The sequence below is a fragment of the Aotus nancymaae genome, unplaced genomic scaffold (assembly GCF_030222135.1).
Source record: "Aotus nancymaae isolate 86718 unplaced genomic scaffold, 86718_ANA_hifiasm-v0.15.2.pri h1tg000067l, whole genome shotgun sequence".
Classification (NCBI taxonomy): domain Eukaryota; kingdom Metazoa; phylum Chordata; class Mammalia; order Primates; family Aotidae; genus Aotus; species Aotus nancymaae.
The window spans coordinates 3,022,946-3,046,918 of NW_026988482.1; the positions used below are offsets into that span (position 1 = coordinate 3,022,946).

The 23,973-nt window shown below is 38.6% G+C and overlaps 1 long non-coding RNA gene and 1 other non-coding gene across 10 annotated transcripts in view; one reads left to right on the top strand and one right to left on the bottom strand.

Annotated features, from left to right (window-relative positions):
• LOC135270792 (uncharacterized) overlaps positions 1 to 23,973 on the top strand; it is a 718,673-nt gene that overhangs the window by 513,803 nt on the left and 180,897 nt on the right. The gene's annotated exons all lie outside the window — the stretch shown is intronic.
• Positions 21,118 to 21,252, bottom strand: LOC135270920 (small nucleolar RNA SNORA70). The gene has a single exon (XR_010339067.1). It is a non-coding gene; the product is annotated as a small nucleolar RNA SNORA70 (small nucleolar RNA).

Genomic DNA, 23,973 nt, shown 5'->3' on the forward strand with positions numbered 1-23,973 from the left:
CTTACAAGCAGTTGCTGTGTCAGTCCTTTGATTTCCCTGGCAAATCAATCAAAGGAGCTACCATTTCTCTGCAAATACAATTAAGAAAATTGATTTCTTAGTGCTGAGCCTACACTTCCATGATCAGAGACCCTCTGTGAGCATGCATTTTGTAAAGAAAAACTATGGTAAATACAGCATAGCGAGCATGCTTTCCAGTGACCAGGTAAGCAAGGATAATTTATTCATTTACTTATTTGCGTATTTACACTTACATTTTTGTGTGGGAGCATGTCACGTCAGAGATTAGAAGGCAGTTTTCACACAAAAGCTCCAAAGAAACACGCTGTTATTCCGTGGAAGTTATTTGATTGTTCCTCATAGTCTTTTCCTTTCGATTGGCATTTAGAGAACTAGCCACACAGGCTGCTCCCCACCTTCCTGCTTGATACCACTTCTTCCTGTTCTCCTTATCTATAGCTGTGATGATGCACAGCTTTCTCTTTTTTCTTTCTTGTGGGTTTGTGCAGTTTCTTGATGTTTGTGACAGGCCACGATAGGGGAAGCTTTTATCACCGTGGGGTTTGGAGGCCTCAGTAAATTGAAAATTGCAAATGAAATCCACTGGGCTTGAATTCATCAGCTATTATGTCAGATGACCTTTGGCAGCTGCTGATAAAAATGAGAGAATGTTAGCTCTGATCCAATTTTCAGCACTAACCATTCCTTTTCAAATCCATTCACAGTCAGGCAGCAGACACATGGGAAGTGAAAATGATAGGGTTTCGAGAGAACGGCATTGTGTTGCAGATTAAGATTTTCTCCCCCTATTTCTAGAGGTCGGCCCCCAGGCCCCTGTCTGGTATCTACCTATTGTCCAATCAGTTTCAATATCTGCTTCAGAGGACATGTTAGCCATCCTTACAGATAAGTGCTTACAGGAGAGAATGTTGGACTTAATAGTTTTGCTTAGGAGGCATCAAGGGTCGCAGTGTAGCAATATTGACTGGCACATGTTAGTTTAATCTGACATTCTAAGGAATGTGACATTAGATTCTTTCAGAGTTGTTGATCTCTAGGTGATTTTTGTTACCAGCTCTGGTTTTATGAAATTTATTTTTGCACAACTATTTATATTCATGAGTCAGAGATATTCTAAAATATCTATCATAGCCAAGCAAAGGCAGCCTAAGCTTGTCTAAAAAAGTACATGGATGCCAAAATTATGAAACTGGGAAAAAATGAGTTGTGCGTATTCTGTTCTTGGAATCCAGCTAAAGGTCAAGGTCATCGATAGTATTTTAGGAGCTAGATTATCCTGAAATAAATATGTGCCTATCAACTGGTAGGTTTCTCAATAAACGTAATAGATTTTTATCATGCAGAGAAAAAGAATTAGCCTTGTTGCTTTTGCTGAGGTAGCATGAACCAGCAAAATAATACTGTAGACGGTTGAGTCATCAGTATGATTTCCCATCTATGAAACACAGGAGCAATCTGGAAATAAAGAAAACTGAAATTAATTTTTTCTCCACACTTCTCTGTGTTCAGAAAAGAAAAAAAAATCTCCTTCTATCTTTTGAAAATGTTGAGTTCATTGAAGGAACAGTCTCAAGCAAATGTAGAGTTGAGAAACACCAAATAATTGAAAACCATGTGTCGTTATAAGCATTCTCCAAAAAATCTGATAAACTGAAAAATGTTAAATCTGCATTTCTCTAGGTTTTCCTGGTATGCAGTTTTTTTTCATTTCTTCTCTTGACATTGGTTAACATTATGTGAAAATAGTTACTCATACATGATTAGGGTTGCAAAAATGCTTTCTATGGCATAGCAATTCCTTTCTGATACACCAACCCATAGCATTATGGAACTGTAAAAATGCTTAGATGTGTCTTCCAAATGCCAGTCTTTGGAAAGAAAAAATATGGTTCTATAAGCTTCCTTCATAAGAAGAACAATATAGCAAATATATATGTAAATTATCCAGAAATTACATCTTACCTTTAAAAACTAATATAAGGTTAGTATCCCACTGTTTGCCTTACTACCTTTTGTTGGTATTCACGAGTTCTTTTAAGAGAAGACAATTATCTGTTGTCCAATGAGTATGTATAAATAAAATGCTTAATGATAGTGTCAAAAAATACCATATGCACGTTGTTTTGGAGGTAGGGTCTCACTTTGTCTCCCAGGCCAGAATGCAGTGGCTCAGACACAGCTTACTGCAGCCTTGACCTCCAGGGCTCAAGCTATCCTTTCACCTCAGCCTCCTGAGCTGCTGGGACTACAGGCATACACCACTATGCCGGCTCATTTTTTATTTTTTGTAGAGATGTAGTCTCGCCATGTTTCTCAGGCTTGTCTCAAACTCATGAACTCATGCAATTTGCCATCCTTGGCCTCCCAAAGTGCTGGGATTGCAGGGGTGCACCACCGTACCGGCCTCCACATGCACATTAAAAGTCCGTTTTTATTGAATAATATTTTAAAAGACTCAAGTTATAAGCAATGATTGGGTCTAAAATTAACAGAAGAACCACCCAACCAAAAAAATATGGATTCAGCATATTCCAAGATAGCTTGATTCCCCAGATTATCAGACTCTCTTTCTTTCTTTCTTTTTTTTTACCAATGAAGGGACACATTTTAGAGTCCCATAGATTTCTTTTTCTTTCTTTCTTTTTTTTTTTTAGCCTCTAATTTCCAATTTATTTTAAAGAACAGAAACTATGCGATAAGTTTCACTTTACCTAAATTTACCAGTGCATCCATGAATTGCACCGGAATTAGGACAATTTGACTATCTTAATGATTCTGTCATGAAACTCGCACACTGTATCCAAAGGTTAAGACAGCAGATGGAGGCTCCCACAGTTCCGTGCACGAGCACTCTCTTCTTGGGAGTTAAGGTATCTGAGAAGGCAGTTCTCTTCCCAGATTAAGTCCTCAAAAACCCGTAGATTTCTTAAGCTTTGTTACATGATTTCCTGGCCCTATACACATTTGTACCTCAAGGAAAAAGAAACCTTTGCCTGGATGGCTTTGTGAAAACACACCTACAACCTTAGGAGGCTGAGCCAAACGTCGCTTCTGACAGAACAAACAGAAGCTCTTATCAAAATGCTGAAGTTTGCACTTCAAGAGTTTATCAGTGATTGTAGCCACACATTGCTCAGTTCATCCGTATTCACAGAGCAGGACTTCTTTCTTAGAGTTTAGTTCCTCAGGTCTCTGACTACCTTTTAGGCTTGCAATGGATGCTGTCGCTATTTCCAAAGAAGTAAATAATTTGATAATGGACATGCTCTTAGTGAACTGCAACTGTGACAGCCCCAAGCCACTGAGACCCACTCAGACAACAGGCTCCTGCCAGCAGAAACAGCAGCACCTACCCTTGGCTGTGCCCTGGGGCCTGGCTTTCAGCCACTGCGATCTGCATGCTCAGATACATGAAGCAATTAGATAGGCCTGTTAAGTTTTATGTCTTCATTATTGATTTATCATATGAACTCAGCATGATTATTGAACCAGACCAGCCACTGAAACAATTGAGTCATTGATCCTTACATAGGCATGTATTTCCAATTTAGATTTGGGGAGGAAATACATGGATATATTATTATTTCTGGGGTTTCGTCTAAGGGCTTGAACAGAAATTTAGATAATTCATTATTTCCACCTCCTGACCTTTCTTCATTCCCAGTCCAATAGCACCCCTTCCAAAAGATATTTCTGTCATGATAGACATGTTCTCCTCTGTGCTGCTCAGTGTCATAGCCTGTAGCCACAGGTGCCTATAAAGCATTTGAAAGGTGACTAGTGTGACCAAGGAACTGGATTTTTTATCTTGTTTTATTGTAACCAGTTTAAATTTAAATAGCAGCATGTGGCTGGTGGCTGCCATGTGGACAGCACGGCAGCTCTGTCGCATGCTAAACTTTTCTACTCCATGCAAGGATAGCACTTGTCAAAATTCTGCTTGCTTTTCCAGACCCCGTGGACCTACTCCCTCTTTTCTAAAACTTTGATTACTTCTACCACTTCAGCGTTACCTTCCTCTACATACATATCATTTGAAACCCGTGGATCATTTTCTGCCTGGTATTATCTGTCCTATCCCACAAGTTGTTAGAGGACAAGGACTATGTCCACCTAGCGATGTGCTGTGTCAATAACAAATATTTGAGGTATTAAAAAGAGCCGTAGGTTTTGCAGGGAGAATGACTATTATTTTGTGAAGGACCTCAGTTTTAATACATGCTAATTAGAGAAGCACTAACACGATCATCCTTTTCACATCCTCTTTTAAAAAACCATTTAGGAAAAATCCAGTTATTTATCTCTCCTCATATATTGTTATCACTGATGGAAATGTCAAGCAAAATTATCATGTTTTCTTCTTTTGAGGGCAGGAAACTTTAAGACACTTCTTCGTCTTCATAGAGAATAACACAATCCTTACATGTAGGAAGAACTCAGTAAATACTTCTTGAGTGAATAAATCAATGAATAAGAATTCTTATCCAGTGAATATTCATGTGTGTGTGTGTTTATGATGAATGATTTATATTCCTCTGGGTATTGGATAAAGAAAATTTGGTACATATACACCACAGAATACTATGCAGCCATAAAAAAGAACAAGATCATGTATTTTGCAGGAACATGGATGGAGCTGGAGGCCATTATCCTTAGCAAACTAATGCAGGAACAGAAAACCAAATACCACATGTTCTCACTTATAAATGGGAGCTAAATAATGAGAATTCATGAACACCAAGAAGGGAACAACACACTGTGATGTACTTGAGGGTGAGGGTGGGAGGAAGGAGAAAGCAGAAAAAAATAACAAACTATTGGTTGCTAGGCTTAATGTCTGGGTGATTAAATAATCTTTACAACAAACCCCATGACACAAGTTTACCTATATGATATAACAAACCTTCACATGGTTCCCCAAACCATGTGAAGTTTTTTTTAAATAAAGGATTATTATTCAAGTTTCCGAGTATGTTTTAAGTCCCCAAATCAAGATGTGCTTACCTTGGCTTCTAATGTTAGAAAAATTCCTTCCAGGCCGGGCATGGTGGCTCACGCCTGTAATCTAAGCACTTGGAGGCCAAGGTGGGCAGATCACCTGAGGTCAGGAGTTCAAAACCAGCCTGACCAACATGGTGAAACCCCGTCTTTAAAAAAAAAAAAAAGAAAAGAAAAATTCCTTCCAGAATATTTACAGGAAATTCTACTCAAGGCTTTGGGAGGCTAAGGTGGGATTGCCCAAGAGTTTGCGGCTGCAGTGAGCTATAATTAGGTCCCTGCATCCCAGCCTGGGTGACAGAGTGAGACACTGTCCCTTCAAAATATCTACTCAAAAGTAAACTAAGAGAATGAATTTTACAGTTTACAAATCTTTAAAGGTGAATAAAAATACCATGTACATTGGTGTGTGTTTATGATATTTAAGTAGCTATTAGCATTTTAGCACTAAATTGATGATACTGATATAAGACATAATACTAACTTTATTCTCATGGTGAGTATGACACCTAACTGGCTTTGGGAAAACAGTAAGGTTGTCTGAGACAGCTGTACTGTGATTAAAAGAACACTGGATTTGGAGTTAGAAAACCTTGTTTTAAAACCAAATTCTTTCACTTACTAATTAGGAGTAATAATTTTTATTTCCACAATAAATTATAATAGCTTAGACTTATTGAATACATATTATGCCCCAGAACTGTTCTCAGAACACTATGTATGTTAACTTATTTAATCCTCCCACAACCCTGTAAAGTCAGTATTCTTATTCCCATTTTGCAGATGATAAAACTGAGGCACAGATAGATTAAGTAAGTTGGCAAGGTCACACAGCAATTGCAGTGGCACCTGGCCATAGTAGGTTCTTCATGCTGTTTTGGAATATTAGCATGGTGTAGATTCAGGTTTAAGCAGGACATACTGGCTCTTACTGTCTTACCATCTCTGATTGTATTCTCTTCAATAAAAGGAAGATAATACTATTTTCTTGCCATGTCACAGGAAAGGCTGCTATGTGGGTCAAATGAGATCATATGAAAATGCAATTACCCATTTACTAATTGTGCTTAGTAGTTGTGCCTGGTGTCTTACATTAAGTTTGATGTGCCTTCTTTCGTGAGTAGGAAACCATCAACCCTAAATATGCCTCATTTGCTGACATATCCTCACTCCCATTTTAAGTCAATTAGTCATGACCACACTGAAATAAATCCCAAGAAAGGGAACCATCAGTACTTCAGCCTCCCAACACCTAGTTATACAGCAACGCCCTTTGGGCCATTTTTGCCTTTGTGAGAAGTCTGGGAAATAGATGAGGAGGAACTGGTGGATTGAAGCGAGTGTGGAAGAATCCCCCAGAGGTCGCTGTGAAGAGCCGTCATTTAATTCAACTAAGAACAGCCAGCCATCCCAACGCTTTCATTCGCTTCAGTGGGGTACTGTCAGAGTCACAAAATACTAGCCACTAAATGGATCCTTGTGTAAAACCTTTAAAACACATAACAGAATACTTGATATCAGAGCACTCTGAAGTTATTCTCATTCCCAGAAATACATACATGGAATATATGGGGCTTTTTAAATGGGATTAAATTGTTCTAGCTCATACTACTTTAGGCCTCTTATACCTACTCATTTGTCCGTGAATAACTTGCAATACTTGAACAGGATCGCATGTCCATGCACATAAAGTCTATAAATACCCAAAATTATGTCCAAACAGATTTATGACTATAGATAAAACGTTTCTAATCAGTACCTTCCACCCACATATTGTATTAATTTCTTTTTCATAACTGCAGTCATGCAGATGAATGAGAACCAGTGGCTTTAAGGAGCACAGGTTAGGTGGAGGCCTTAAAGAAATGGAACTGATTGTAATAAAATGTAAAATGCTTACTGTACTTCGTAATTCTCATGAACACAGCCTCCTGAGGACGTACAATGCTTTTTTTAATGAGGTGAGGGCGAGTCGCAGCTGGGATAAGGAGAGAAAGTTTCAGAGTGAAGGAAATTGTTTCAAATCCATCTGACCAATTAATACTCAGTATGATTCAAGTCTAAGGCTGACACTGGCCATCCCTTTTTATTGGGAATAATAAGGGTAATGTCGATAGCTTCTATTCCTCAAGTGTTTACCATGTGCAAATATATTGCAGGGTAAATACTTACAGCTGCTACAGTCAGTAAACCCCCAAATCCCAGTGGCTTTCTAAAAAACAGTCTGATCGATATCAGTAGACTCTGATAAGGGTCAGGTGGCTTTTCTTTGCGGCTTTCCTCCAAGTGATGATTGGGGGAAACACCTTCTTTCCATCCTGCAACTTTATCATCTCAGAGTCGTTCACTTCTAGCAATGTGCATGGAATAAACACCTACCTGCAGCAGTCCTCAGGTGACACATCCCTGGGGAGCGGGACAATCTAGTTTAGCTCCACACCAAGGAAAGGGAAATAGATGGTGAGCACATAGCGTTGAGCTTACGGCAGCCAGACACTGTTCTTCACATGTTTCACTGATTTAATGTTTATACAAGCCCTGGAAGGTAGAGCCTGCTATCCTCACGTCATAGATGAGAAGCCAAAAATGCGGCGAGTTTAAGTAAGCTGCCCAAGACACACAGTTAGTGAATGGTGGAACCAAGGTGCAAACACAGCCTGTCCTTAATGAATGAGAAAAACAAAATTCCATACATGAATGTACAAAAAAACGGTATATAATATGGACAAAGAACAGGATAAAAAGAAGAAATAGAGCTGTAATTTGTTTAGGAGAAATAAGCTCAATAATAATTAAAGAAATGGACATTGAAGGGAGAAAAGGTTTTACCTGTGAAATAAACAACAGGAACAAAAAACTTGATGCTATACTCAGTGCTGCAAGGGTGTGATAGAAGAAATATTGCAAGAAGAGTCACTGAAGTATTAATAGTGGTTGTTTATGGTAGTGGATTTAGGAACGATATGTCTCACTGTTTTACCTTTATTTATCTTTTTTTTTTTTTTTTGAGACTGAGTCTCACTCTGTCACCAGGCTGGAGTGCAGTGGTGCAATCTCAGCTCACTGCAACCTCTGCCTCCTGGGTTCAAGCAATTCTCCTGCCTCAGCCTCCTGAGTAGCTGGGACTACAGGCTTCGCAACCAGGTCCAGCTAATTTTTTGTATTTTTAATAAAGATAGGGTTTCACCATGTTGGCCAGAACGGTGTCAATCTCTTGACCTCATGATCTGCTCTCCTCGGCCTTCCAAAGTGTTCAGATTACAGGTGTGAGCCACCACGCCCGGCCCACACATTCTTTTATCTTATAAACACATACACGCACATAGACATACACATAAACACATAGCCTATGGCTGGTTTACAGGAAATTCCAGTTTGGGCTGTAGCATGGCAAGAAATATACTGTTAGCCCTCACGTGAAACAAGGACTAAGCCCACACAGGTAAACATAAGCATTTTAAAAAGTAGGAAGGCATTTACGGCCCCCAAAACTCCTGCCATCTCAAAGCAAAAAGCTTACTTGTGATATGACTGTGAGACAAGGAGATGAATTTATTTCTGTGGCTTGTGAATTATGCCATAATTTTATGGTAACTCATGGAACTTGTGTCCTTAAATTCTTTTCTATAAAGAAATATGGCTTTGACATTCATAAACCTGTCACAACATTAATGGAGAAAGAGTACAGAATTACATAAGTTTTTAAACTGCCATTTAAAATTTTTGCCTAATAGTAATATCGGTCATATAGAAAGCAGTATAAAGCTGTAAATATAGGATACAGTGGTTTAAAAGGACCAGATCCTGAGAAATGGGGCACAGGGTTATTCAGGAGAGTAGGAGAAGAGGGTAGAATTTTCACAGGGCTCATATTTCTGACCATTTTGGGAAATCCATTTTCAGTTTAGCAACCAATTCAGAAATTACTCTTTTAGCCAAGAAGGGAGGACCTAACCATCTCCCTTCTCCATCACTGAAGTATCCAGAGAACAGACTTAAGCTGCTTATACATATTTAAAGACAAGTCATCTGTCATATTTTCTGTATGAAAATCAGCTGATGGAAATGAGCTCTTTTAAGGGAATTTTGAAAGATTTCATTAGCTGGGCCCCAAAATAATCTGTAAGCAGTAAAATGTCCTGAAATGAGCAGTGACCAAAGCCAATGCAGACTAACATAAGACCAGAAGAATATGAGAAAAGTCAAATAAAATAAAAGCAGATGGAGAAAGATCTCAAAGCCTAGAAAAATTAATAGGTAATTAATAGGTTAATGTGTTAATGGATAAAAATAATTAGTGGGTTAATGGGCACAAAAGCATAGAAAGAATAAATAAGACTGTTTGATAGCATAGTAAGGTGATCACAGTCATTAATAACTTAACTGTACATTTAAAAATAAACAGTGTAATTGGATTGTTTGTAACCTAAAGGATAAATGCTTGAGGGGATGGACACCCCGTTCCCCATAATGTGCTTCTTTCATATTGCACGCCTGTATCAAAACATCTCATGTGCCCCATAAATATATACACCTACTATGTGCCCACAAAAATTAAGAATTAAAAAAGATTTTTAAAGAAAAATCAAATTTGGATAATATTTTCTTGATCAAGGAACAATGTATGGTATTATCTTTAAGGCTCATTTCACTAAATCGAAATAATGGGATTGCCTTGCTTACTACACACGATTCTCGAAATCAGACTTCCAGCTTTGCATTAGTCAAAGAAACTGTTAGCAACGAGTATTTTTGGAGCATGGCCAGTGATGACCACAGCGTTTTTATTTTTTAAGGCAGTATTTCTCAAAGTGTCATTCATATAATACTGATTTTTAGATACAGTAATAAGATATTATACAAACAAAGATCCTGTGCTGGGTGTATGCCAGTGTTATTAAAAGATTTATTTATGACAAAACGTTCACACCCTTTAATACTAGTACTTACTATGGTTCTGCAGTGAATGGGGGAGGAGGGACATTAATATTCAGCATTTCACCAGTGCCATGAAGCACACTGAGGGACCAGTGTCTTTGAGATCACACTTTGGAAGCGCCGATTCGGCGTCATTTCTTTGCACCAGTCAAGGCCTTTCCTTTTAGTTGTGAGAGGTGGGATAATGCAGCAGCTGGGAGTATGGACTCTGGATGTGGACACTGTGTTTTAACACTGACGGTGGCTTGTTGTGGGCTTTTGGGCAAGTTGTTTGATCTCTCAGTGTTTCATTTCCTCATCTCTAGGGTGGAGATAATAGCAGTACCTCACTCAGAGACAGCATTAAATAACTTGATACTCTTAAAGTCCCTAGAACATTTCTGAGCATATAGTAAACGCCCTATGTGGTTCTTGGCTACGAAAGCAAGTGAGCAGAGACATCAAATAAATACGCTTCTTTATTCAAACAGCCCCGGATCTATTTTGGGCTACGTTATGCAGGGCATCTTCTTTATTTTCTGGGGAATATTTTCTCCCTGAGACTGAAAATGATAAAGTCGTTTTTTAAAGCCTAAAATTTGTAGTTAAAACCAGGGAGGTTTTTTTTTCTAGATTAAAAACACCATTTGAACCTTTGTTTTTTTCCTCTTAGCCCTCCAGTTCTTACCATGTTGATGTAACATAGTGACGAATGAAGATATTTTCATCTTTGTTTTACCAGCAGGGCTTCCAAGATGATCAGATCATTTTACTAAGGAATATCCCTTAAATTCTGCATCTGTGAACAACCAGAGCACCGAGGTTTGATTAGTGCCTCACCACTGACCATGTTTTCACAAACGTTAAGAGCGTATATGATTCCTCCTATACCGATTTCCTTTAGCCAGGCTCTCTCCTTGCTCTCACCCGTAGGTTCAACTATATTTAAGTTTACCTCCATAGAGGAAGAAGTATTTCTCATTTATTTAAATCCATTTCATTCTTTAAGAAGGATTTCACGCAGATCACAAGACTGACTGAGTACCATCATTAGCTTTGCTGCTTGTCATTCTCCTCTCTCCCAGCAAATGACCCATTGCTCAGGCACCCAGTAGCTGGGTTCTGCCCAGCTGCCCACATTTCTCACACAGGGCCCACACACTGCCCAGCGCCCACTGCCTCGATCCTGTCTCAGCCCCAAACATCCTTTGTTCCAACCCCTAGCACCCAGACAACCGTATTTCCTACGTCACTATTTACTCTGAAACTCTTGACCAAACTCCTGTTTATAGACCCTCTTGAAAAAAAAAATAACGAAAACAACAAATAGTGATGGTTAATATTCTCAAGGAAGTCATGCCAAGTTCCATGTTCACTTTTTGCTCAGAAAGAAAAATTTCCTATTACTGAAATCATGGAAAGGATAACTTTCTTATGGGAAATCTGTGTCCAAACGTTTCTCAGCTTTCTGTTTAATGTTGCGACTAAATAACAAAGTGGAGCCTGTGGATTAAGCCCTACTAATGAAGTAACAGATGCCATCACTGTCAATCAAAAATGGCCAGAATATTCCAGAATTACACAGGCAGTAGGAAGAAAAAAAATGGCCAGAGTAGCTCGCATTCCTTTGAAGTCTAGACTTGTTAGAATCCAGAGCCTATAGATGTGCTTAGACTGATGAATAAAAAAGAAATCAGGGGTTCAAAACATGTGATGATATCTGAATGGTATATAACAATGTTTGGGTTTTTTTACTGAATGATTTATTTAGATTTTTCTCATCTTAAAATTCTAAGACCCTAAAACACAGATTAATTTTTTTCTGATATCTGCCCTCTTAGCTTACCTAAATAATATTGCTCAAATTTTTTCTATATTCTTATTGTACAGAAATATATAGTGGTAAATATATAGAACATATAATTTACAATTTTTACTAATTTTAAGTGTACAATTCATTGGCATTAATTACATTCACAGTGTTATGCAACCGTCATCACTATTTTCCAAAACTTTTTTCATCCCAGACAAAAGCTCTGTATCCATTAAGCAATCACTCCCATTTCCCTTTCCCTCCTTCCTAGTAACCTCTCTTTTACTTTCTGTCTGCATGAATTTGCTTATTCTAGATATTTTACATACATAGAATTAGACAATATTTTTCCTTTTGTGTCTAGCTGATTTCAGTTAGCAAAATGTTTTCAGGTTCACCCCTGTTCTAGTGTATCATTTCTTTTTTTGGCTGAATAATATTCCATTATCTGAATACATCACATTTTGCTTATTCACTTATCTGTCAACAGATACTTGAGTTGTATGGCCTTTTGGCTACTATAAATATTACTGCCATGAACTTTCACATACAAGTGTCTATTTGAGTTTCTGTTTTCAATTATCATACACCTAGGTACGAGGGGTGGAACTGCTGAGTCATACGACCATTCTGTGTTTAGCTTTTTGAGGAACTCAAAAACTGTTTCCACAGTGACTGTACCACTTGATAGTCCCACTAGCAACATACGCCAGTTCCGATTTCTCCACAGCCTTGCCGACACTTGTTGTATTCTGGGAGGGGTGTGAGTGTGTGTGTGTTTTGTAGCTATCCTAGTAGGTGTGAAGTGGTATCTCATGATGAATTGCATCTGCACTCTCCTAATGGCTAATGAGTTGGGCATCTTTTCATGTGCTTATTGATCGTGTGTTTATCCTCTTTAGAGAAATATCTATTTAAGTCCTTTGCCCGTTTGTTAAATTGGGGTTTTTTTTGTTATCGAATTGTAGGAGTTCTTTCTATATTCTGTATATTAAACTCATCAGATATATGATTGGCAAATATTTAATATTTTCTCCCATTCTATAGGTTGTCTTTACACTTTCTTAATAATGTCCTTTGATTCACAAATGTGTTTAAGTTGGATGAAGTACAATTTATCTGTTTTCTCTTTTGTTGCTCATGTGTTTTGTGCCGTATCTAAGAATTCATTGCCAAATAAGGTCATGAAGATTGATCCCTATGTTTTCTTCTCAGAGTTTTATCATTTTAGTTCTTATATTTTGGTTGTTGATCTATTTTTAGTCAATTTTTGTGTATAGGATGAAGTAGGGGCCAAATTTCATTCTTTTGCATGTGGAAATCTAGCTGTCCCAGCACCATCTGTTGAAGAGATTGTTCTTTCTTCATTAAATGGTCTTGGTACCTTTGTCAAAATAAATTGGCCATAAATGTTTGGGTTTACTTCTGGGATCACAATTCTATTCCATTGGTATATATATTTACCTATTTTTATGCCAGCACCATACCGTTTTGATTTCAATAGTTTTTAAATCAGAAAATTAAATTTTAAAGTAAGTTTTTAAGCCAGAAAGTGTGAGTACTCTAATTTTGTTCTTCTTTAATAGAGATTGTCTTAGCAACTCAGGGCCCCTTGCAAGTCCATATGAATGCGAGCATGGGCTTTCCCATTTCTGCAAAATAAAAAAAAAAAAAAAAAAAAAGAAAGAAAGAAAGATAAAGCTATTAAGATTTTGATAAGAATTACATTGAATCTGTAAATAGCTTTGAGTCATATTGACATCTTAGCAATGTAAATCTTTCCATGAACATGAAATGTCTTTCCATTTATTTAGATTTTCTTTAATATAGTTCAGAAATGTTTTCTAGTTTTAAATGTCCAAGTCTTTTACCTCCTCGGTTAAATTTATTCCTAGTTCCTTTATTCTTTTAGATGCTATTGTAAATGGAATTGCTTTCTTAATTTCCTCTCCAGACTGTTCATTGCTCTTGTGTAAAAACACAATTGGGGGGTGTGTGTGTGTGTGTGTGTGTGTGAGTTGACCTTGTACTCTGTAACTTTCCTGAATTCGTTTCTTAGTTCTGGCGGTTTTCTTGTTCATTATTTGGGATTTTCTGTACATAGAGTCATGACATTTGTGAATGAAAAATAATTTTACTTACTTTTTTCCAACGTGGATGCCTTGTATTTCTTTTTCTCGTCAGTTCACTCTAGCTAGAGCTTCAAGTACAATGTTGAGTGGCAGGGCTGTAAGGGAACATTCTTCTCTTGTTCCTGGTATTAGTGGGAAAGTTTTCAGCCTTTCGCCATTGACTATGATGTTAGCTGTAGGTTTTTCGTAAGTGACTTCTTTCATGTTACAGAACTTTTGTTCTATTCCTAGTTTTCTGATGGTTTTTATACTAAAAGAGTGTTGGATATCATCCTGTTTTGAGTAGAGAATAACTGAAACACAAAATAACTCTTTGCTTGGTGTCTGATTCTCTTATCATAATGAAATTTGTGTGTCATTGCTCATCTAACAGGAACAAGGACTAGACTTGGCCACAGGAGGAAATCACTTTGGATTCTGGCCAGTGTTTGATATACAGTCTTTGCTGCTGACTTGGACACTTCTACTTTCTTAGATCGTGATTTATGTCACTTCTGCCTATAAATCCAGACTATACACACGCCTTGGCCCTGCGCTTGGTACAGGGTCTTTTGACTCACCACAAATAGTCTATAGTCCCTCATCTGAGCCCTAAAGACTACACTGATACTACACGCAGAACCCCAGTTTCTACAGTAAATGATTCCTTCCCACCGTCCCCAAGCTGTGGCCTCTTACTCAGTCCCTCATAATCTAGCACGCCTGAAGTCAACCTTTCAGCATGTCTTGTCAAACCTCTCTCTCTCTCTCTTCCCCAGGCTTGCTGGGCATTCCTGCTAACTTGATTGATATGGTCACTCTGCCTTGAGATCCTGTCTTCACAGAGTTCTCAGTGTCACTCGGACATCACCATTTGCAGTCTCTCCTCTGGGCTGATCCAATGGTAAACTCCAGCCATCTCTCATTTCCACCAAAAAACCGCTTCATACAAGATATTTGTGTAGAGCAGACTACTAGAGGTTTGGGAAGATGGCTTGTTTTCATAGCACAGTAACAACAAAGCAGAATCTTAGACGTCATCGTTCTTAAAAAATACCCTCAGCTATCTGTGCGGCGTGAGGATCCAAGACTCCCACAATATTGCATATGCCCTTCTCCCTTTCATTTCACTGCTCACTTTATTACGCAGAAAAGTTGAGCTCTTTTGTTTTTATCTATTCTAAAGTAGTTCTGGCAGCCCAATGCGTAATCAACAGACTTATTCTTGTGCTAGGTCTCACTCTTTTTTCTTCCCTCCAGCCACAGGAAAAGAATAGAATCGTATCCATGTTTTGCCCTGCTCATATGAATTAGGCTGCCTCCCTTAGAAGAGGAGAAAGGCTACTGTCATCTTGGGTTTTAAATAGCAGTCTCTCTCTCTCTCTCTCTCTCTCTCTCAATCTCTCAATACAGTTTGAATATTTAAATACCTCATGCTAAAATATAAAATATTGTATATAATTCCCTAATCCCAGAGTTTCCAGACTGTGTACAGAGGTTCCCCAGGGCACTGCAGTGAACTCTCAGAGGTGCCATGAGATATTTTATATTTTTGAGGGAATCAGACACTTGCAAACCACCAGCTCTAGGTGGTTCATAGTTTCAATATTAGATCATACTACATTCCTTTTGATAATTTCATATCTTTGCAATGCTGAGTTTTCTGTGGTTGCTTTGATAAAAAAGCAAGTAACATTCTAAAATCAATGTGTAAACAAGAAATTAGAATGATGGGAACCAATTTAATTCCAAGGATTGAAAAGTTTTGCAGTGGTCAACTGGTGTAGACATTCCATTAGTAAGTAATTATAAATATTTTGGGATAAAATATAAATATTTTTCTTCATGTATATATACTCATACACATGTACACACATATATAAAGTTTTATATATTTTTATTTATATGTATAAGTTATACACATGAAAGTGTTATATATATGTGTGTGTGTGTGTGTGTGTGCATATATATACACACACATATAACTTTTTAAAAGATTACTAAGTGCTTAAGATGTACTTACTAACTTCTTAGAATTTTCTACTTAATAAACAAATCTACTAAGTATTTCCTTTGGCCTGGGGTGTTGTGAAAAAGATACCAAGAAAATCTGTGGAACTTCGGCTCTACTTTTTTATACATATATCGGCAAAAAAAATTAACATTACAGAAGGTCACCAGAGTAACTAATGCAAACATCTAGAGAAATGATTACCATAGAAAGCATTAATTTGTGAGAACATTATTGTAACTAACATTGCCTCCTTTTTAATGTAAGTACCTGAAAAACGTTAAAGGGCATTTCCATTCGTGCTGCTATAGCAAAATGTCTGAAACTGGGTAATTTATAAATAATAGAAATTTACTTTTTCATGGTTTTTGGAGGCTGCAAAGTCCAACATCAAGGCGTCAGCAGGTTCCTTATCTGGTGAGGGCCCAGTCTGTCATTCCAGGATGGCATTTTGCTTCATCCTCCGAAGCAGACGAACACTGTATTCTCACAGGTGAAAAGCGGAAGGGCAAAAGAACAAAAAGGGGATGACAGCTCCCTTGAACCTCTTTAACAAGGGAACTCAACCCATTGTCGAGGGATCCGGGCTCATGGCTCAGTCACCTCCTAAAGGTCACACCTCTTAACACTATCACACTGGTGATTAAGTTTCAACATATGAATTTTGGAGGGAACACAAATGTTCAAACCATAGCAGGTATAAATCAGGAAAGTCGCTGGAGAAAGTCAAACACTAATTGATAAAAGTGTTTGGAGAAACAAGCCACTATGGATAGTTAAATATTTCTCATTAACTGAATGTTAGTGAAAAATCTTATGTTAATCCTTTTTCTGAAAGCTTAAACAAAAAAAAACATGATGGCCATTTGTCTGTCTTTGCAATTTACTAAATATAATTTAATTTTCTTTTGGTGACAAAGTAACTTAATAAGTGGTGAAATTATTTTCCCAGTACTAAAACAATGGTGAGAGGCAGAGCCAGCGTTTGAGACAGACATTCAGGCTCAAGCACTTGGAGGCTGAGCTTCTCTCTTTAGCACCAGGATCTTTGGTCTGATCAGCAGCTTTTTCTGGACCGTAAAATTTGGAGATATTAAACATTGGCTTGAATATTAATTAAAAGACACCCCTGGAATTTAATTTTTGAAAGTACTACCGGAATTGTAAAAGAATAATTAAACTGGAAGTCAGAGCCTCAAGTTTGAATCCCAGGTCTACCATTTCCTGGCAGTTAAAGCTTTTTGGTCACGTTGCCTTTCCTCTAAAGTGTGTTGTTAGAATCAAATGAGACAATACATAACAGAGTACTCTGCACACTGTAAGTATTGAGCATTAGCATCATTTCTTTTTCTTATTCTGCTCTTTCTCCTAGAAGTGGAGTATAGAAAGAAAAAGAAAAGACCGGGTATGGTGGCTCATGCCTGTAATCCCAACACTTTGGGAGGATGAGGCAGAAGGATCATTTGAGCTCAGGAGTTCAAGACCAACCTGGGCAACATAGTGAGACCCCTATCTCTACAAAAAATAAAAAATTAGCCAGGCATGGTGGCATGCACCTGTAGTCCCAGCAACTTGGGAGGCTGAGGTGGGAGAATCGCTTGAGCCTAGAAAGTCAAGGCTGCAGTAAGCCATGATCATGCCACTGCACTCCAGCCTGGGTGACAGAGTGAGACCCTGTCTCAAAATTAAAAAAAAAAAAAAAAGGAAATAAAAATAATAATAAACTCGCAACTCAATTACACGACTCTGTCTACTCTATTTTATTATATAGTTACATATAAATAGTGTAGACTATAATATGGTTATTCACATATATTTCCCCTGCTATATTTTCTGAGTCATGCTACAGTTTCCCATCACCCCCTGAGGGGATCATTAACCTCTGAGATTCTCATTTGCTAAAGAATAGTGACTCATTCATAATTTTAAAAAGAATCAGTGGAAAGCGTAATTCAGTTGACCCAACAATTCTGTGTCTAAAAATACATACCAAGGCAGTCTTTCCCTAAGTGCTATGCGGGGAACATTAATTACATGAGAGATCTATGAGGATCAATACGTCTGAAAAATATCACGTATTAGATTCCACCTTAGAAAGTCGATGTTAATGGGCATGCGTATTAAATGCTGTGAGAAATACTGCAGGAAAGAAGTTTGTTCAATTTGGTTTACGTAACTTCATTTGCGAATTCATTGACCACTTCTGTCCCCCAACAAATGCTTTTATACCTCACAGCTGTGTTATATTGTTTAAGAGTATAAGCTCTGGAGTCACATTGCCTGGTTCGAATTCTGCCCAGTTCAACTGTTGAGCCACGTGACTGACTTCTCTAAGCCTCACCTCTCTCATCCACAAAACGGAAATCATACTAATAAAACTTTAAAAACTTGTGAGTATTGGATAAGAAAACACATGTAAAACACAAACTAAATGTTCAATAAATTTAGCTAAAGTTGTTAACATTCCTCAAAATTAGTGTTTGTAGACTTAAATTTTGAAAATGCCATCATAAGAAATCAGATTAAAGCACAAAAATGCATATACAAGTAATTGCTGAGGGTCTATAAAATGCTAGTGAAAACATGAAATTCATTGCAAGGCTTCCAGGTAGCATATGTCTATGGGGGAAAAAAAAGGAGACTATTTGCAGTCTTGGCAATTTGAGTTTTCATTCGGTTAGGAAGGATCAGGCAGCTGTTGTGGCCATTGCTGGGATCTGCTGATGTCTGTGTAGATGTTTGCAGGCACACAGATGGTCCACGGGACAAAGGAAAAGCTGGTGCTCAAAGATAGATAAAGGAAAGGCAGCGGGAGAAGGGAGTGCTCACTGCTGCTGCTCCTCTTACCACAATCAGTGGAAGGGAACAGCTATATCTCCATTAATTTAGTCCCCTTCCTTAGAGCATAGAGAGAAAAGATGCTCTTCTTAGAAGTTACTATTGCCAAAAAAAGAGAAATCATATTCTCTATCTTTAAAAACAAAGTAGAGAATTACGTAGTGAAAACAAAAACTGATTTTCGTGGCCGGGTGTGGTGGCTCATGCCTGTAATCCCGCACTCCGGGAGGCTGAGGCGGACGAGTCACGAGGTCAAGAGATCAAGGCCACCTTGGCCAACATGGTGAAGCCCCGTCTCTACTAAAATACAAAAATTAGCTGGGCATGGTGGCGCGTGCCTGTAGTCCCAACTATTAGGGAGGCTGAGGCAGGAGAATTGCTTGAAGCCGGGAGGCGGAGGTTGCGGTGAGCCGAGATCGCACCACTGCACTCCAGCCTGGCCCCTGGCGAAAGAGCAAAGAGCAAGACTCTGTCTCAAAAACAAACAAACAAACAAACAAACAGATTTTCTTCTAAAATACGGGGTTAGGTAAAATCATAAAAGAAGACAATACAGAGGAATACAGCAGGCTTCTTTTAGGTTGGTGGGTTAGAAAATTCCTAAGGAGAAATTTAACAACTAATATTACTGTTGTCCATATGTTTGTATGACCATTACTTTTCCATACAGCAAAGTGTTTTACATGCTACTGAAGAAATTTAATTGCAAAAACATTACTTCAGTGTAATTAATAATAATTTCATCACATTTATACAGTGGGGAAATGGAAGATTTTCTCTATGTTAATGTAGAGTTAGCAAACAAATAGTTGTACTTGACTCTAATAAACTAAAAGACTTTATGTCTCAAAAGAGATGAAATATTATATTTCTACAATGTACTTCGGCTACATGCTTTTCTATTATTAAGCTGTCTCTTCAATGTGTTAGTCACACAATTTATACCTGGATAAGGTTGTATGGCTCATCAAGAAATCTTTATGTGACACAGAGTTATATAAGTAGGCTGCCTGGTCTATTATTTCTTTTCTGAGTGTGATGATGAGCATTTGATTCATTTGTTCATGTCTCTCTAAGGATGATTTATCAATGTCAATGACACTTAGAGATCTGAGAGCAATTAATGTTGCTTCAAGTAAATATGGCAGCCCTACTAAAGGTATCCAGGGAAAATATTGCTTCTTATATGGCTAAGATCACTTCGTTTGTGACTGAAACTCTAACAAGTCAACTTCAAGAGCTTATTGTATTTTTGTGAGCAAACTGGAGAAACTCTCTGGAGTACACAAAAAGAATTCCGTCAGTTCAAACGTTACGTTTGTATAAACCAACTAGCAGAGCCAAGAAAAGTAATGTAAGCGTGAACTCTCGGTGTTTTCCTTTTTTCTTACGTGCAATAGCAATTTGGTGTTTAGTTCTGACATTAGAAGAAATTTAAATTAGGAACTACTGTGTTGTGCAAATTAACATATGTAATTTTAACTGTGGCATCTTTATTAATTCATCAAAATAATCAGATATTATGCCATCCTCTGATAGTCCTCCCTTGAATCAGATCAATCTCAAAACTTTGCTCTTGCAAAGTAGATGCAGAAATGAAGCCAGCTCCTTCAGCAGGATCTGTTTGGCTGTCCAGCCTCACTGATGTGAGGGAAGGGAAAAACAGGCAGTAAAGAAGCCTCTTCTGATGGGAGGGGCTCAGGGATTGATAGGTGCAACCTCACAATGTCAGAAATTGGAATTTGATTAGATGACAGGTGAAGAGATAGTGCCCGTGTTTTTTTTCTTGGAAGTTAGTGTTGCATGCAAACAATCATGGATGTATATTGGTACTTATTCAGCTGTCACTGAACAAAATGTGATCTTATCGCAATCTTCTCACCAGTAGGAGATTTTTCACTGTGCACTTTTGCTAGGGCTGAAGAAATATGAAGAATGTCTTTCACTGTCCCCCCCACAAAAGACATTTGACTTCTTGGTCTTTTTTTTTGGACAGAAAGTAAATTTATTGGTGAATATTAAGAGGGGGCAGCACAGTGAAAGCGCTCATGAGTGCAGGGCCCGCCACTTGTTCAGAAGGCCACGATCGGGGATGTACATACCCCCACAGCCATCTGAGATGAGCCGCTTCTCATCCACCATGGCTTCAAATTCATCGGCATTGAACTTGATGAAGCCCTATGTCTTTAAGAGGTGGATCTTCTAGCGGCCAGGAAACTTGAACTTGGCCCGGTGCAGGGCCTCCATCACATGCTCCTTGTTCTGCAGCTTGGTGCAGAGGGACATGGTTACTTGGCCAGTGCGGACCCTGGCCACAGTGCCCTGGGCTTTCCAAAGGCATCTCACATGCCTGTTTGGAGCCTACATTGGGGTAGTGCAAGGTCAGAGACAGAACTTACATCCGAAAGCCCTGTCTCCAAGGTCCCTTGGAGCAACCTGTACAGGAAACAGCCTGCATTACATTACCAAGGAAGCTGCTGTTTGCAGCCCTTGCACACTGACCCCCATGAGGAAAGGAGCCCAGTCGGCTTAACTGGCTGCAGAGGGTCTTTGCTTATCTATTAATCTCTTTCGTTTTTTCCTTTTGAATTTTTTTTTGTCTTTTTGGCATGTATGTTTTCAATTGCTTGCTCTTTAAAAACTCTCAAGGTGTTTCTGGGTTGAGGAAAGTTGGCTCCATGCAGAAATCAAAATATATCGCTCTTAATTTCCAAAGTGATTGCATTTATCCGTGGCCAAATACCTAGAAGTCAGGTTTCTTTGACACCTAAAAAAATAATAATGGGTAAAAACATTCAAATAGCATAAAGGGCTCCTGTGGCACTGTGTTCTGTGTTGTTGTGGCATATTAATACGGAACTCTTCAGAATCTTAATTCACTTCAGCAGCCCCTCTAAAAATTCATGCCAGGGAGTGGGAGAGAAGGTTGGCAGCCAGGGGACTAGAAGCCAAATGGCTCCTCACTGGCAGTGGCATCTGGATAGGAGGTTGGCCTGCCTCCGAGACTCTTGGCCAACAGCACTGTTGTCTATACAGACGGCTGTGTATCTGTTCAAGAGTCCAACAACTGTGTGTGTGTGTATTTTGGTAAGCTATTATTTCTGGGCCAAAGATTTCCATGGCACTTTTGCATCTGTTGGCACCAATTCTATATTTGGCTCCCATCAATCCCACCCGCTGCTACTTTTTAGTTTTCTGATCAAAAACATTGCACATAAATGGAAATGTATTAAGGGGAGAAAAAATATTTTTAAAGATTTTTATTAAATCCAACAAGGCATATATAGATACGACATTGACAATATTCCAGATGGGATATTTTCCTTTCTACAAACCATGAATAATGTTAAAATTCTAATCACAATAAAAAAATTTCTTGATCCTTTAGATTGAATCTAATTATAGAATTATCAGAAGTTGCTTTAATCAGAAATATAATGAACCATTAATAAATGCAAAGTCAAGCCACTCTTTCAAGGTTTCCAGAGGAATAATTATTTTATAATGCTATAGAATATAGTTAATGCAGTATGATACCAGGAGTTGCCACACATCCAATCCACTGGCTTGTCACGATCCTACTTTATTGTGCAAGGTCGCAACCTCTTAAACTTTTAAGGTTCCTCTATCCCAAAGTTATTTGTTTTGAGGGTACTTCTACGCTAATTCAATTCAACTAACATATCTTGGATGGTCTTTTTTTTTTTTTTTTTTTTTTTTGAGACGGAGTTTTGCTCGTTACCCAGGCTGGAGTGCAATGGCGCAATCTCGGCTCACCGCAACCTCTGCCTCCTGGGTTCAGGCAATTCTCCTGCCTCAGCCTCCTGAGTAGCTGGGATTACAGGCACGTGCCACCATGCCCAGCTAATTTTTTTTGTATTAGTAGAGACGGGGTTTCACCATGTTGACCAGGATGGTCTCGATCTCTTGATCTCGTGATCCACCCGCCTCGGCCTCCCAAAGTGCTGGGATTACAGGCGTGAGCCACCGCGCCCGGCAGGATGGTCTTTTTATATATGCTGGGGGATACGAAATTGAATAAGATGTCTGCCTTAACGAGTTCTTATTTTAATGAAGAAAATTGAGAACAGAGTTGTCAACAAGTAACAAGAATACCAGAAAAAAAAAGACATAAAAGTCAGTGAGGGTCCAAAGCACAATATGCAGCACAGGCCAGGAGTGCGGCAATAGGAAAATGAACCCCATTTTTCTGTGTATCTTACAGAAAAATTTTATTTGGGTTTAGTGTTAAAACCTGGAAGGGTCCCAGCAATCCCATTACTGTGTATATACCCGAAGGATTATAAATCATTCTATTATAAAGACACATGTACTCATATGTTTGTTATGGCACTGTTCACAACAGCAAAGACTTGGAACCAACCCAAATGCCCATCAATAGTAGACTGGATAAAGAAAATGTGGCACATATACACCATGGAATACTATGCAGCCATAAAAAACGATGAGTTCATGTCCTTTGCAGGGACATAGATGAAACTGGAAACCATCATTCTCAGCAAGCTGACACAAGAACAGAAAACCAAACGCTGCATGTTCTCATTTATAGGTGGGTGTTGAACAATGAGAACACATGGACACAGGGAGGGGAACATCACACACCAGGGCCTGGAGGGTAGGGGGCTAGGGAAGGAACAGCAGTGGGGTGGGGGGATTGCGGAGGGATAGCATTAGGAGAAATACCTAGTGTAGATGACGAGGGATGGATGCAGCAAACCACCACCGTGGCACGTGTGTACCTATATAACAAACCTGCACAATCAGCACATGTACCCCAGAACTTAAAGTGTAATAAAAAAAAATTTTTAAAAACTAGAAGGGTCCATGGGAATCCTGTCTTCCTGAATCTCTCCTGTACATTTTATTGATGAGGACGCTGATTTGGTCATGGTCTCACAGTGATCGATACTAGGACACAGGTTCAGTTCTCTCTCAGGGCTAGTCCTCTTGATTTTAGAGTTATGACATACTTAAAATGAAATTTGCAGGGAAATCTTTTATAATGTCATGGCATAATTTCATGGAATAATAATAAACAGTAAACCACGACTAGGGAATCACTATGTGATATAAATTAGAAGTGGAATCGAGTTCCTGCAATCATAGACAGTTCTCTCTGGCTAGCGTGGCTAGAGCAGGACTCTTAGAATTATCATTCGGAATTAACCCACGGAGGATCAAGTGACTCACGCCTGTAATCCCAGCACTTTGGGCGGCTGAAGGTCAGGGGTTTGAGGCCAAAG